The sequence below is a fragment of the Micropterus salmoides genome, unplaced genomic scaffold (assembly GCF_014851395.1).
Source record: "Micropterus salmoides isolate LMB-PRFRI ecotype aquatic unplaced genomic scaffold, ASM1485139v1 Ms_hic_scaffold_23, whole genome shotgun sequence".
NCBI lineage: Eukaryota > Metazoa > Chordata > Actinopteri > Centrarchiformes > Centrarchidae > Micropterus > Micropterus salmoides.
The window spans coordinates 6835385-6851624 of record NW_024041484.1 but is presented as its reverse complement, the minus strand read 5'-3'; the positions used below and the strand labels follow the sequence as shown (position 1 = coordinate 6851624).

The window sequence follows — 16240 nt, the reverse complement described above, 5'->3', positions numbered from 1 at the left end:
TCGTGACTTCTCCCTGTACTGTCAACACCACAGTTTATCCAAAACATGTCTTTGAAAGTAACTGAAGTTCTTTGAATTTCAATTCTTGCGTGGACTCGTTTCTGGTTTGCAGTTTTTTGCTTGAGCACCCATCCGAGAGTAGAGCTACTCGCTCCAAAAACCTCCACTGTCCTTTCATGCACATGCCATGGAAACAACGACCACGAAACTAGAAAAGACTTGTTGATCCTCAAGCTTGCAGTTTGAAGTGCGTTGCTTGTTTGCACAAATGTGTGTGTTCCCTTGTATGTCTTTGAGAGTGAGAAAAGTTTTTGGAGGGGGTTGTTAGAGAGTTTAAGTATTGGGACTGTAATCTTTTGTATCATGTCAATATGTCAAGTACAAACCTGTTACTACATGTGTGCATTTATGTCCAACTCTTTTTTGTGTGCCCTTGTGTGGGAATACAGGAGTGTGAGTGCATACAAGCAAAAGTGCACTGGTGCACTGTGTGTGTTGTGTGTGTGTGTGTGTGTGTGTGGCGGCAGGTGAAGCAGTTAAAGACAGTTCGTTATGTCCAGGCTGGAGCTGCTCAGCCTGAAGAGAAAGCTGCAGCACCGCTCGCATGACTTCACCTCCACTGGAGCATGAGCTGCCTTTCTCTTCTCCTCCACTCCCTCTGTCCATTTCCTCCTCTCTCTCTTTCCTTCTCTCCTCTATGTCACCCTCTCTCTCTCTCTTCTGTTTATTTTCTCGAAGATCTGCCTCATCTGTCTCTCTTTTCTACAAATTCCTTTTTCTCCCTCTGTCACTTTGTTTCTCTTATCTTTCTGATCTCTGAGTGTCTGTCACTTCTTCTTTCTCCTTTTATATCTTCCACTGTCTCTCTTTCTTTCGTTTCCCACCATTTATTAAGCCCCTCACCCGCCCCTTCTCACTCACAGGGCCCATATCCTCACGTGTATGCATTAATAGCCTACAGCTGATGACAAAATGCAAATCTCACATGCCTAATACACTCATAATACGTGCACACACACACACACACACACTGGAAATGGACGCACTCCTCTGCCCAAACGACTCCAATCTCCTTAAAGGTTTAGAGAATAAACAACACAGTTGCTCATTTCATAACGGCAGCTCAGTGTCTGACAGCAGGAATAAGCACTTTATACTTTAATAACACAACCACACACACACACACACACACACATAAAAGCACACACACACACAGGTGATCAGCTGGCTTACCACATCGCACCACATGCATGAATTACGTTTCCAAAGATTCAAAATCCTGGAGGTGTGATTAATATCAGCGTTCAACAAACAAAGTGTATCTGTGTGTGTGTGTGTGTGTGTGTGTGTGTGTGTGCGCGCGCGTATAGTATAAACTACTTATTCCGGCTAGCATTAACAGATAAAAGCTCTTCCATTTTGTTTACTCTTTTCCACCACATTTAAGCCTATTTGACTCTTTCCTTCAGGTCTGGATTAGAGCAGAAATACTGTATTTATGTTTGGATATTTTAGCCATTTTAGCTTCAGTATTCAGTTTCAGTATAAAACCAGTGTCCCTTGTCATTTTTGGGCTTTTATATATGCAGAGACTTTGGACAGAGAAGATTTATAAAGCAGCCAAATCAAAACCACTCAAGGACTAATTCTGGAGTAATTTAAATCACAGCCATATTGTACATATTCTTTATTTTTCCTTTATATATTTGTTTACATATTACTGTCAATATTATACTTTATTGCTCAACCTGTTTTTATTCAGATGTACACCACAGGCCAAAGTCTATTTAACTATAGTCTTAGCAAACTGTTTCTACCGATTGTCCATTATTTTTAGCTATTAATTTCAACTATTTATCTGTTACTTTTAGGTTACTGTTTGCTATCTATTTGAACCGTACGTTCATTACTTTCAGCTTTCTATTTCAACCAATTAATTCAATACTTTTAGCAAATTTTCCCACTGGAGAAAACACATAGTGTATAGGTGTTACAGTTACAATATGTTGTATATATTATTTACCCCCTGGTATTTGCAGTAGTACCTAAGTACCCTTTTAGGTACAGGTAGGGCTGGGCAATATGGCCCAAAATGTTATCACGATAAAAACATTTATTAAGTATTTATGATTCTGATTTCATATCATTCAATATCGATAATTTCATGATAAATGTCAAATCATTATTTAAGTTGTTCAAATTTTCGCTTCTGAGTGAAAGTTGAAGAAACCAGATGGTTAATTTTGGTTTTAAATTTCCTTTATGGTGACCAAACACTTGATGCCAAACAGTGGATCACTTCACAAATCTGAGGTAGAACATTCAGAACTATTATATAAAATCTTCTTTTCAATAAATATACCTGAGTAAAATTCATTAAAATGCTCAAATAAATATAAGTGCTAATTTGTACATGATTCAAATGAAATAAATCAAACATTTATTGACAATATATTGAACATTTGTTATATTGTTAATGAGGAAAATTATATTGTGATAGTCATCAATAATGTTTTGTTGCCCAGCCCTATAGGTGCAAGTAGCCCTGAGGTTGGGAATCACTGTGTTATAGTAATACTTTCCAGCTTTCTAGTGTGTAAATACAGCACAGAATGTTTAAAACCTCAAAGAGAATTCATCTATTGTTGTCATTAAACATATTCCTGAATATGTTTTTAGCATTAAAAAAGCTAGTTCAATGCCATATCACAGATGAGTCAGCAGTCAACTGTAACTGGTAGAGATTCAGTGTCTGCAGGGCAGAAACAACCTGAAAGTCGCCCCTGTCCCTACATCTGTATCAATTGTTTTAAAATCGATAAAACTGGTGAAGCAGATGTGTGAAGGTTTAGCGTACAGAGCCTTGGAGCACTGGGTCACAGCAGAGCTTTCAGACTCTGTCAATACTAGCTGTGAGTCATTATGCAGCTCATCCAGGAATCCTCGCTGCCAGCCATTCCTGGAAGTAAATTTATCAGAGTTCTGCTATTGATTAACCTGTACTCATGTGTTCCTCCTTTTACATCAGACTGCATTTTATATAATCAGGTTTTAACTGAAAGTTTTTAAAAGCTTGTGAAACTCCAATTCTGTTCAAGTAAAGATAATGACCTATTTCGATCTCATATCGATAGTGAGTCTATATCATCAGTATTCAACAGCTTTTACACTTCACTATATTATCTCCCTCTCAGCCCTTTGTGGTGTGGTCATCCTCAACCTCTACCTGAGGCCTGGGAGTTTGAGGTTTCTGAGCAGTATCTTAGCTGTTCCTAAGACTGCACTCTTCTGGACAGAGACCTCTGATGTTGTACCTGGATTCTGCTGGAGCCAGTTTGGGGGTCACAGCCCCCAGTGCTCCGATTACCACTGGTACAACTGGTGCTCTTCCTTTCCACATCTTTTCTAGCTCCTCTTTCAGCCCTTGGTATTTCTCAAGCTTCTCGTGTTCCTTCTTCTTGATGTTGCTGTCGGTTGGGATTGCCACAGCTATCACTGCAGCCTTCTTCTGCTGTTTGTCGATCAACACGATGTCTGGTTGGTTAGCCATCACCAGTTTGTCAGTCTGGATCTTGAAGTCCCACAGGATCTTAGCTCGGTCATTCTCAACTACCTAAGGAGGTGTCTTTCATTTTGACCTTGGGATTTCCAGCCCATACTCATGGCAGATGTTCCTGTACACTATGCCAGCTACCTGGTTATGGCGTCCCATGTACGCACTTCCTGCCTGCATCTTACACCCTGCTGGTAGGATTTCTTTATGTCAGCCACTTCTTCTATCTGTCGATGGTACATGCTGTGCAGCGGCTTGTCTCTCCGTGAAGGTTCTTCCTCCTCCTTGTCCTCACCCTCGGGTTTCTGCTGCCTGAGGTATTCATTTAGCCCTTCATCTTTAGGGGCCATCTTCCTGATGTACTCTTGGATCTTACCCGGGACAATGGTTTTCACACTCACTAGCCCTCGTCCTCCCTGGCACAGCCTAGTCTCAGGGGTGAGCTTTCTTGTCATGATGTCAGTAGCCTCTATCTCCTCCTTTGGACAGTTTGTTATACCAGCAGTGTGTCTGATGACTGGCAGGGCGTATGTGTTAATGGCTCGGATCTTGTTTTTCCTATTCAGCTGACTTTTCAGGACCTGCCTAACTCTGTGCAGTATTTGGCTGTGGCAGACTTCCTTGCTGCCTCCTCATGGTAGCCTGCGGGACCCGGAGGTATTTGTTTGTTGTCCTGAACCTTTGCAATGTTGCCTTCTGGTAGTTCATACACCTGGATAGCTCAGCGGTTAATGGCACTGAATTTGGTGCATACAGGTTTGGAATTCGCCCCGGAACAAGACATTCATGGGCTAGAATATATATATATATATATATATATATATATATATATATATATATATATATATATATAGTGTATGTCATACATTATACACAATGTTCACTGCAGAGAAAGCAAGATATACAGTACATAAAAAGTACACAGTACATTAAGCTGACGATCCAAAGTGACTTACGACTGCTATATTCGTCAGAGGTTGCATGCTTCTGGGGCAACGATGGGTTAAGTGTCTTGCTCAGGGACACAATGTGTCACTGTGGGGAATTGAACCCGGGTCTCTCATCAAAGGCATGTGTCTTATCCACTGGTCCATCACCACCCCCCACCACTGGTACTCATTTATGTATGTGGAATTTATTGCAGTATTTTTTTTAGGAAAAATATCTATTCCAAATTCTACAATTTTTAAGCTTATAGTTTTAAATCAGACTAAGAGTCTACACAGCCATGCTCAATGAGGCTGTGCTAAGGCACTATGGTTCTCTGAGCTAAATGCTAACGTCTGTATTTCAACATGCTCACAATGACCATGTTAAGCTAGATGATGTGTAGTATATAAAGTTTTACCATGTTTACCATCTTAATTTGCTGTGTTAGAATGTTAACATTTACTAATTAATACAAAACAAAAAGTAAAGAGGAGGCTGATGGAATGTCATTAGTTTTACAAGTATTGGACAAAATAAAAAATTTGACTTCATAGTGGCGCTATACAAAAAGTCAGAGGATCACGAAAGTTATTACAATTAATCCTGAAGCAAACAAGAGTGTTTATACATAATATCACTGCAATCTATTCTATAGTTGTCGAACATTTAATTCAAAACCACAAATGTCCACCTCATGGATGAGCTAGATGAAAAGTCAGGTTTTCCAAAGTCATTAGGATTCATCGTCTGGGGACCATGACTGTTCAACCGTTTGTTCTAATCCATCCAATGGATGTTGAGGTCCTTCACTGAATTAGTGAAAACTTGAGCACTAGAGGAAACCTCAGAGATTCACCAAAGTCAATTACATTCATCCTCTGGGGACCATGTCTGTATAACATTTCATGGCAAACCATCCAGTAGTTGTCAATGTATTTCAGCCTCGATCAAAGTGGCGGACCGACTGACAGTGACCTGATGCACCGACTGTAACTACAGACAAGCAGGTCACAGATATTAGATTACGTTTAACACGATAGTTTAACCGCTCATTAGCGTTTGCGCTCTTCCACTGATAAACATGGCATTAGCTAGCTTTGTGACCCGGGAGGAAGCTGGGAGAGGTCAATTAAACACAGGAGGGTTAGCAAGTAGGGTCATGAATGTTTTCAGGAGAGGAGAAATGATGAGGGCTATTTTTATTAGTGGTGAAGTCATGTATTTCACATGATCAATGACCAACTTGCCGTAAACACTGAGCCTGATCTACTGTCCGCTCTTGTTTCTGCATGCTCCTGTAGACTCTGGTCAGCTGGCCTTTTTGTTTTATGGTGTGGCAGCGCTCTTAACAAGTGGTGGACCGACTGACAGATTGCCATCCCTAGAGCCAAGTCACTAGCAAAGTGTATTCTCCTAGGGGTCTGAACAAATTTTAGGAAATGTAAATGAAGTAAATGGGGCAGGAAAAGGATACTTTAAATCAGTCCAATTATAATAAGTTAATGTAATTGTATAAAAACTGTTAAGAATTGTGGGTGGAAATCAGTTATTTCTTTCACGTTACATCAGGAACTGTCCCCAGACTACCTGGTCGCAGACTGAGTTGGTGATAACAGTGAGGAGCTGCAGTGGTGCAGTTGGTGTACAGATTGACCTCATATTGACCACTGAAGATCTGGCAGGCTGCTGATGAGCAGCAGTTATTTCCGCCTTAGAAAAGCCATAAGCCTTAACATTAACACGGTTAACACAACCTATTAACCTCGACAGAGCGTGTGAGAGTTGATGTTAGTGTTAATCCCTAAATGAGGCCTATATCAGTTACTTAGCAGGCAGTATGCCTTTTAATCTGGTCAAGCAGGAGTTTACAGTGAATCCTTACTGTCTCTGATATTATTTTTTATAACTTTTTTTTATCCAAAACCTCTTACTATACAGTCTTTACACAGAGCCCACCTTTACTGTTTTGTAATATTCCTACCAGCAGGAAGTACTATTGAGACTAAAATAACAACTAGCTAAGTAGCCAGACCTCAAAACCAAATTCTTGTAGTTTCAAAGTGGTTACAGTCACAGGAAAAAATAGGTGAACCCTTTGGAATTACAAGGATTTCTGCATAAATTGCTCATAAAATGTCATCTGATCTTCATCTAAGTCACAACAATAGATAAACACAGTCTGCTTAAACTAACACAAACAATTATCTGTTATGTTCACAGTGCAGGGTGGAAAAAAGTATGTGAATCCCTAGGCTAATGACATCTCCAAAGCGGTAGGTAGAGTTAAAATGAGTTTTGTAACTCCCTTCTGTAGCAGACAATATACATTAATAAAGAATCAATAATAAAAAATGGTAAAGAGAAATAAACTATCATCACTGGAGCAGTGCTGAGGATGAATTAGAGTTTAAGAGTCTGATAACTTGGGGGGGGGGGGGGGGCTTCTCTGCAGTCTGGTGGTGTGGCAGCAGAAACTTCTATATCTCTTCCCAGACTACTAACAGATGAAGACGAGATCACATTTTAGGACCAATTTCTGCAGAAATCCAGGTAATGCAAAAGGGTTCACATGCTCTTTACCGCAACTGCGAATATTCTAAGTGAATCCAGCATCTTGAACAAAAACAAAGGTTCAGTTTTAGATACAGGATCTACCTCACGATGACAATAAGCTGCTTATTGTTCACTCTAAATCTCTTTAGATAAGATCATCAGCCAAAAAGCGTAAATGTGAGATGTTACAATGCCTTTAATCTGATTAACTGACAGGCAAAGCCAATTACCTTTGTCTATTCCAGGCTATTTCTAGTGCAAGAAAAGCTGTTAATGACATGCTAACACCCAGGAATACAGATGCACTCACTCAGCGGTAGAGTCCAGTGTATTCTGAAGCCAATTACTTCTGTCTATTTGAGTTGTCTGTCTGTCTGTCTATGCCATGCTAGAAATCTGCCTTCATGGTATCTCACATTAACACTACAAACAAGTTGACCCTGTTCTCATATACAGAAGAACCAAAATAGTATATTGTAACACAGAATTTTCCCTTATGATAGATTTTTTTTTTAGGAAAGGTGCAGCAGCAGTTTAGCAAAGATCTAAACTTTAACATATGCAATGTTTGGATGTCTGCAAACACTCATGACCCACAAGGAGAATTTCTGTGGGGATACTTGCTATACATGCAAGGACACCGACATTTACACATGCAGTGCCAGGTGTATTTCTGTCAGCGACACTCACACTTTCGTCACTCCTGAGCCCTAAAGGCTTGGTGAGCTTCAGACAAAGAGTTCCTTCTATCTCCTTCCTGTCAATCCAATATGGTTGTTGGCAGTGACTCAACTTCATTATTACCTTCCCACGGCTTAAAGCTAGCACCGCTTGCTGAACACTGAGGGAGAGTCTGAAATGAGCCTTCTCTCTGCCCTGATATTTGACGCTGGGTGAGAACAACTAAAGGGCAGGAGGAACGAAGGTGAAGAGGCAATGAAGACAAAAAAAAGTAACCAGTAAAATCTCCTGGAAGTTACTGGTCCCAGCCAAGAAGAACAATCCCACCATAAAACAGCTAATTTTTGTTTTTACACTTTGGTTGTTGTTTGTTGGTTGTTTGGTTGGATTAAATAGTAATAGCTGCGTTTCGACCAAAGGAACTACACCAGTTTGTTATTAAATGTGTAACGGACTTTATCACGTGTCTCTTCATCATCACACAAAAAAGCTGCTTTAATGGTCAAGCAAGCCTATAGTTTTTCATTATATTCCAGTCAAATCTGATGTTAATTTATAAATGTTGCTCATGGATAGTGGTTACAAATAATGATGCCTACAGCCTACGTCAGCTGGTTAATTTGCCTAATCTTCGCAGGTCTTTAGACCACGGTGGAAACGCACACAACAGTGGGCTGAAAGAACCTTTTAGTTCCTTGAAAATAGACCTGGGGACTTAAAAGTCCCTGGTACTTTTGGTCAAAAAGCTACTGAGTGAGCTCTGGACAGAGACAGGCTAGCTGTTTCCCCCTGTTTCGAGTCGTAGCTTAGTCAAGCTAAGCTAATATGCTGCTGGAATATGCGATGTGTAAGAATTGCTTTTTAAACCCAACAACACACTATAACAGATAGTGATCCACCTTAAAGACTGCACAAGAAACTGAAACAAGAAAAGCAATCTAGTGCATGGTGTCCAGTGCAGTGAGGAATGTGCAGACATGTACACTGGAGAAACAAAACAACCTCTACACAAACACAGGCCAACCCAGAAGGGCCAACACTTCTGGTCAAGACTCAGCAGTTCACTGACATCTAAAGGACAAAGGACACTCTTTTGAGGATCACCATGTACACATTTAAGACAGAGAGGACAGATGGTTTGAAAGCGGTGTCAAGGAGGCCATTTACACCCAGATGGAACAACAATCGATTAACATGGGAGGAGGTTTGTGACACCACTTATCCCCCACTTTCATTGCTGTCCTTTCATCCCTTCCCAGGAACTAAACAAACTGTCACTTTTGGCCTCATGTGAGAATGCCACGATGGTCGTTCAGACCTGGCCTCAGGTGTCTCCAATGACCATAACAACTGTCGTTAAAACAACCAGGAGCACTAACATACCAGCGGTATCAATGATCTGGACAACGACCCCAAGGAGGTTAAACAGCTGAGTTTCCATACCAGTCAGTCAGAACTGAAAAGGTCTCTTGGATGAGGGACAAAAGAATCTTTCACTAAGTCGAGCTGCCCTTGATTTTACCCTTCCTTAGATAACTATAACTTTCACAGACGGCACTAATCAAGGTTACACAACATTGCCAAGCAAATTAATTCCTGCTGTTTGACCATGTCTCTTTCACATGTACCTTTCAAGTATGTCTATCAAGTAAATTTAGGGGACAGGAGAGGCGTCAAGTGGGAGAGGATTGAGAGGGAGGTTGGATATCAAAGAGGCAGTGGGGAGTCACAATATTTTCAGATATAGCTCTGTCAATTAAGGGTTTATATCAATCAAAACAGGTGATTGTTGGAACAGTGGAAAGACTAACCAAGACAGTTTTGAGGAGTTTTATTTTGTTTTCTTTTTGAAATGTCCCAACAACAGAAATCCTCATCAAATGTTCTTGAGCTCTCTGAAAATTTCCGATTTTCTTTTGTAATAGAAGTATTGTTCGGCCTTTTGATTACATTTCCTACTTTTCCAGAATGCCAGATTGAGTTTTAGCTGACTTATTCCATTTGAAGTGACAGCCACTGTGGCTGAACAAGCAAGAAAAGAAAGGGGAATTTAGGATGTTGTGTCTGTTTGTCATGTAACTTTAATGAAGGCTTTCAGCTTAAATACGGTACGCTGGTTTTTCTGTGCCAATAATTACATTTTTTGCTTACATGGTGTTTATTGAACTCCGGGCTCAACCAAGTCTGATCTCCACATCTAGCTAAAAGGTTTCGAGACCAGTGTTTCTCACTTCTGGCATCTCAGTGACGTTAACCAGTCAGTCAATCAGTAATGTCTGTAGTTTCAGACTAGCCCTATTGTCCCTACTCTGTTAAACTGGACACTAGTGATGAGTGAATACACCATTATCTGCATCTGGTCAGCCAACAGAATTATCTTTATCTGTATTCGGAAAGGACGGGGCTTAATCCAGATTTGGGCAAACCAGAAATGAAATTGACTGAAACTGATATGAGCTGATCAGAAATTTCTATATTTATTATAAACCTAGTTCCAGTATTTATTGTTAATTAGAAGATCGATATTGACACATTTTACACATCTGATACTCGTACTTAAACTCATACCTAAAAAGTGCTTTATCTGTACCGGATACTCGTTTCAGCCAAGTACTCCCTCAACCCTACTGGACAGATCATCCTCAGTCAGATCCAGCCAAAGCTGATGGTTAAAGGAGAACTCCATTACCTTTCAGCTTCTGCCTCTGGTTCCTGTATATAGTCAGTACAAAGTCTCAACCAATGAACAATCCCTCAAAAATGTGGCTCCTTCATCACTTTATTTCACTGTACTTTCACTGAGGCAAACATGCAGGTCTTTATGTCTTTGCACAGGAACACACCCAGCGCAATGAGAGCGAGACCAAAGGGGATTAGGTAATCAGTTGTGATACCGTGCATCAGTGAGGTGCCACAGAAATAGATACAGTGATGGAGAGGGCAGAGAGGCATGCTGTTTGTTTAAGGCCATATCACATAAAGCAGGAGCGGCTGCAGCAAAGGGACCAAAAAACACTCATGGAGAAGAAGAATCAGACAGGAACACAAGGATGAATGAGATGAAGCTAGTCAGCCGTCAGCCAAGAATGCCATCTTTCATTAACTTCAACTCAGACTTTTAGCGTCTGGTAAAGTCTGACCCAGATGTAATTTATTTTTAAACATTGTTTATCCAGGGAAAACTGACCAACCGTAGAGGAGGGAGATTCTGTCCTTCAGTTGGTTTAGTTAATGTCTAACTTTGAGCTGCAGGCCTTGTTTTATTATTTCACTCTCCATTTCTGAGTGTACTTTGTCTTCCTCTTTGTCAAAGTAAAACAAGAAATCTTCTGCTTTCACAAAAAAAGTCCTCAAGATAAAACACTGATGTTAATACAGAATGTGTTTCATGTGAAACACATTCTTTATTAACAAATACTTAGACTTGGAAGCACAAAGAAAACACATTGGCAGCTTTTTTTAGTACATCAACACCAAGGATACCAGCAGTAAAGCCGCACCAGCAAAGGGTTTTTATTTTAACAACTGATCAAATTATGTGTAATGTGAACATGGTTTGTTGTAGTGGTGAACCAACAGAATTACCACCCGGCTCAGCAGATTCCTTCAGATCTATGGGGTATTAAATTCTAATTTCATAAAAGTTCATTATTTTGGTTCTACGACTCACATCTGTCTTGTTGTCTAAATTTTAGACAAACTCCAAATTCATGCTCATGTTGCTCTATGTCCACTGGATGCACAAATAAGCAACTGTATGTTGCTAATATGTTCCTCACATTAATTTTGTTAAGTGGTAATATCACAGTGTTTTTACACAAGGTACAAAGTAGATATATCACAATATGAAGTTCCCTTTATGCTACTCACAAAAAGTAAATGTTAAATGCAAAAATTGATACTAAATACAAAGTAGTAGTAGTTGAAATCTGTACGTCTTGCAGCAAACAGGCACATCAAATATGCCTGCTGTATCCTCACCGGTGTGCTCCATTAACTGCAAAAATAAGACTAAGGGCATTCAAATCCACTGTAGCCTACTTAAAACTCCACTGATTTTACACATCAAGATCAGTTTACTTGTGATGGGTACTACACATTTTCCCACAGTGACCATGGAATCTGAAATTTATATTTACCAGGAAGGGAGAGTCTAACAATAAGATGCAATTAAGTTGCATTATGGGAAGTGTAGGATCCAGCATAGGTGTAGTTTACACTGGGGACATGTCTCCACCACTTTTTTAAAGCAAAATTTGTTAAATAAAATAAAAACATTCTGAAATATAGCTTGTAGTTAAATAACAAATGAAAATGCTTTTAGAAAGGTTTATTTGCACATTAAGAAAATGCGATTAAATTAGGCCTATAGAAAAAACAAATGTGCATTGTCCAACAAAAGTAACTTAAAAGCTACAAAACAAAAACAAGCTACTGATAATAAAATGACCCAAAGACGTGCAGGCACCAATCAGTAACATTAACAGCTTCTTGACACAGTTTCTTTTTGGCCAAGTTTTCTGTTCTCTCCCTTTGACAAAAGAGGAGGGAAGAAAATCAAGCCTGCATATGTGTTGCCTCAGCAGGGATGATATTACATGAGAAGTTTATCTACAGGAGAAACAGATCTGAAAGCAACACAGAATGCCTGAGAGCTGCACTGCATTATATTTTATTTATACATTTTGAAATGTCACGTGTTTTACTTTAACATAAATAAACACATTTCCACCATAAATTGGTACAGAAACTTTCACCAGAATGCATTAAGTGTTTAATGATCAAAATTTCCAGGGGGGCGGGGGAGTACACCCAGACCCCCGGCTCACATAGGCTATCTTGGCATTGAGGATATCTTTAAAACACCGTTTAAGGATCTTTTCGTGATCCTAATATCGCCATCATGATGTCTCTTCACACCCCTAATCTGAGCGCCTATGTCCCCACCAGTTTTCAACATAAAGTGATCCAGTGGAACTTGACCCATACAAGGACTAGAAATAAGGACATCTCAGCCTTTGCTGTAGGCACATATTGGGACCATTCCTTGTCTAACCTGTCCTCTGACTTTATGACTGAAATACTAAATGAGTGCAGTATTAAGTTAAGGAATGCTGCCTTCGTACTCTTTTGAATTATTTGATTAGGGTGACACATTGATTGATGATTTTATTTCAAACATGTAAAAAAAGAACAACCAGTGGTAAAAATAGATGAACAAAACAGAGTCCGTATTTTCCAGTACTTAAACGCCTCTATTTGTACATGCGCCAAAGGGAATAGGAAGTAGTAAAACTATGTACTCCTAATAATAATCACAAAATAGTAAATCTAAACAAGAACATTTATATACAAACTTATAACTGTACTCACCTACATACATTCACACAAACAAGTCTATATATTTAAACTACCTTCTGATCTACATACATGTCAATGAGAACCCCCAGTGATTATTAGAACCTCTTTTTCCATCTCTGTACCCCTTGAATGTGATTTCTTTATACATCTTTTTTAAAATGGAATATGTTTGGACATTGCTTTAATTCACAGAATGATAAACACAAACTTCTCCTGGTTGTCCAAATACTGGGAGTGGCATTACACTCATGATGTAATGATCAGTTACATTTGGGGCTCATGAAGCTGAAAGAGTTATGTCACTGTACAGAACATCTGTGTGCCTACACACCATGTGCCATGGGTGCATCTAGCAAGTGTGCGTTTGCTCTGTTCACTTATTCTGTGCATGGGAATGTGTGTGCATTTGAATCTTTAATGCAGAGCCTAATCTTTATTTAATCACAAACTATTCCGAGTGCTTCCCTGACAGAGACAAGCGGGCAGGGTTTTACAGAAGAATACAGCAGAGTGGATGTTTGGTTGGTGGTGTCGGGTTGCCAGGTTTGGGTGTCCAGAAGTGTATTAGCACCCCGCTGGCAGCTGAACGCTGATTGGCAATCCAGTTTCCACAATGACAGAAAAGCTCTCTGAATGGGGCCTAACAAACACAACAGAGCAAATAGAGTGCAGAGCCACCACACACATACAGTACACATGCAGAACTAATGTCGTTTCCTCTCTTTATATGAAACACGAACTACCTGGATATCAGAACACATTTCATGTCAGTCTACTGCTATTGTCATACAAATGTGCATGCACAAACAACTTTACTTGCAGCTGAACTGAAGTAAAGAAACATTTTCAATCTTTTTGGCATCAATTCTTTTTTTTTTTATTGAAACTGGGCCCTGCTGGGGGTGTTGTGTTTGTTCACTCCACAGTGCGTTATTGTTCCTCTTCTGTTTACTATAAATGTACCAACTCGCGGTGAGGTGGGTGTTAATTCGGTGTCTCTGGGTTTGTAAGGATGGCAACCAAACAAAATAAATTAAATAAACCCAGACACACCTCTGCTAGAATCTTAAAACACGGTCACATAATATGTTCAATATTTTATCTGCCTTTATAGAGGTAAGGTTTTTTTCTTTGGCAATCGAGTTTGAGTGTGTCTGTGAAAAAGCTTGTATCTTGTAATAATGGACTGCTATGGACGCTCCCAACCCTCAGTGGTTGAATGAACGCAACTATTGCATGCCATTAGAGAAGATCACATAATTTAAGCCCCAGAGGTTTCTTCAGACATGGCAAGCTTGATTGACTTTGTAGAAACATAACCAGGATTTGTTTTGTATAACCCTCAATAAAAACAATGTACACCATACATACTAGCCCTTGGCTCACCAGTTCAATCTAAGCTTTTATGGTAATGAGCAACTTTTTTAATTCAATGAAGTCCCAAAAAAAATTACATTGACAGTTAATTTACTATATCATCTAATAACTATCCCCATGTGGACAGGAAATAGATAACTGTTGTTCTGCACCATGTCAGGGTTTTCCAGTGTGTGTGAGCAAGGTTGAGGACCCAAACACAGGACACAAGAGCTGAGCAGATTCAGTTCAATATTTAATTAACTGAAGGCGTACTCACAACAGTGGCAGATACAACAAGTCCAACAAAAACCAAGTTATCCATTTAGAACCAAAAATCCATAAGAAGGTAGGGAGCAGAGCAAAAACACACGACACTAACCACAACGATACAACCCCAACTGAATGGAACACAGGCATTAAGTAACAAGCACGAAGGGAGTCAACAGGTGAAGACATGAGGGACTAATCAGACACAGGGACAAGCTAGACACAAATACCAGACACAGACAACTTCAAAATAAACCAGGAAGTAAAGCATGTGACAACAGACCAGGTGCAGAATACGAACTGGAGCTGGAACAGAGAACCAAAAACAGACTTAATCAGAAACACATGAACACAAAACCTCATTCCTAACACGCCATGTGAGTCTTTGTAATAGATCATTATGTAATAGGTCCCGCTACTGAAATGAGATCTGATAAAATCAGCAGATGAATCTTAGATGTAACTAAAACCACCTCATTTTAATTAAACAGTATCATCATTGCTTTCATTCAAATGCAAATTTCACTCCTTAGTATTCTGTCACCGAGAGATTTGCATCTCTCAAACACAAATGACTAAATTATTTTCAAACAGGAAAAGTTTTGATGCACTGGAAACAATGACATTAGCTTGCCTGTGGCACACAAGATAAAATTCTAACAGTTTAATAAATTAAATAAAATTTTATTTGCACCTGCCATAGGGAGTAGAAAAACACTGACGAAGTGTCACATCAGAGAGTTTCTAAAGAGACGCTTTGAGGCTTGGATTTGGGTTTGCCACCATCTTTGCCAATTGCTTGAGCTACAAAATCTTAATTTGGGCAAAGGTGTGAAGCAGATGTTGTCCGTGTAAATGATATGTAAGTGAAATCACTGTAATATGCATAGACAGATGACAATCAAGGCCATACCTTGTGAAAAGAAATATTTTGAGTATAATCTTGTAACTATGCGCCACTGGAACAACTGAATCTCCTGATGTTTCAGCTTTCTTTTTTCAGCTTTGGCAAGGGTGGTGGCCGCCAGATACACATACACAGAGTGATAGCATCAGTAAAAGGTCTCTTAGGGGAAACAGAATGGCTTTTAGTTTCCCCTTTAAAAACAAAGTCAGCTTGTCCTTGTTTCCCTGTACTGTACCCATTACGCACATGTCTGGTGTGTGTGCCTTGATGTGCACGTGAGAGAGTGTGTGTGTGTGTGTGTGTTGTGTGTGTGTGTGTTTGTTAGGGAGAGGATGCTGTCATCTTCACGCAGGATCACGGGATCCTCTCCCTCTTTGTCTCTACCGATGCAGAAATCCTCCCATCTGTCGCTACTAATCAGCAGAAAGCAGCTTGCATGTTCACAGGGTCTAGTGTAATGACATCTCTCACTAACACACACACACACACACACACAGATTATACTGACAATACAGACACAGCAGAGCAAATTACAACATCACATGCCCTTCTGGCTGTTACTCATACTTGCAAACAATGATGTTTTAATTTTTTTAGTTTATTACTTTTCAAAGCAAGAGCTCTTTTAA

The 16240-nt window shown here is 39.7% G+C and overlaps 1 protein-coding gene across 2 annotated transcripts in view; it reads left to right on the top strand.

Moving 5' to 3' along the window:
• Nucleotides 1–16240, top strand: part of zgc:162331 (uncharacterized protein LOC793007 homolog) — a 45898-nt gene that overhangs the window by 20297 nt on the left and 9361 nt on the right. The gene's annotated exons all lie outside the window — the stretch shown is intronic.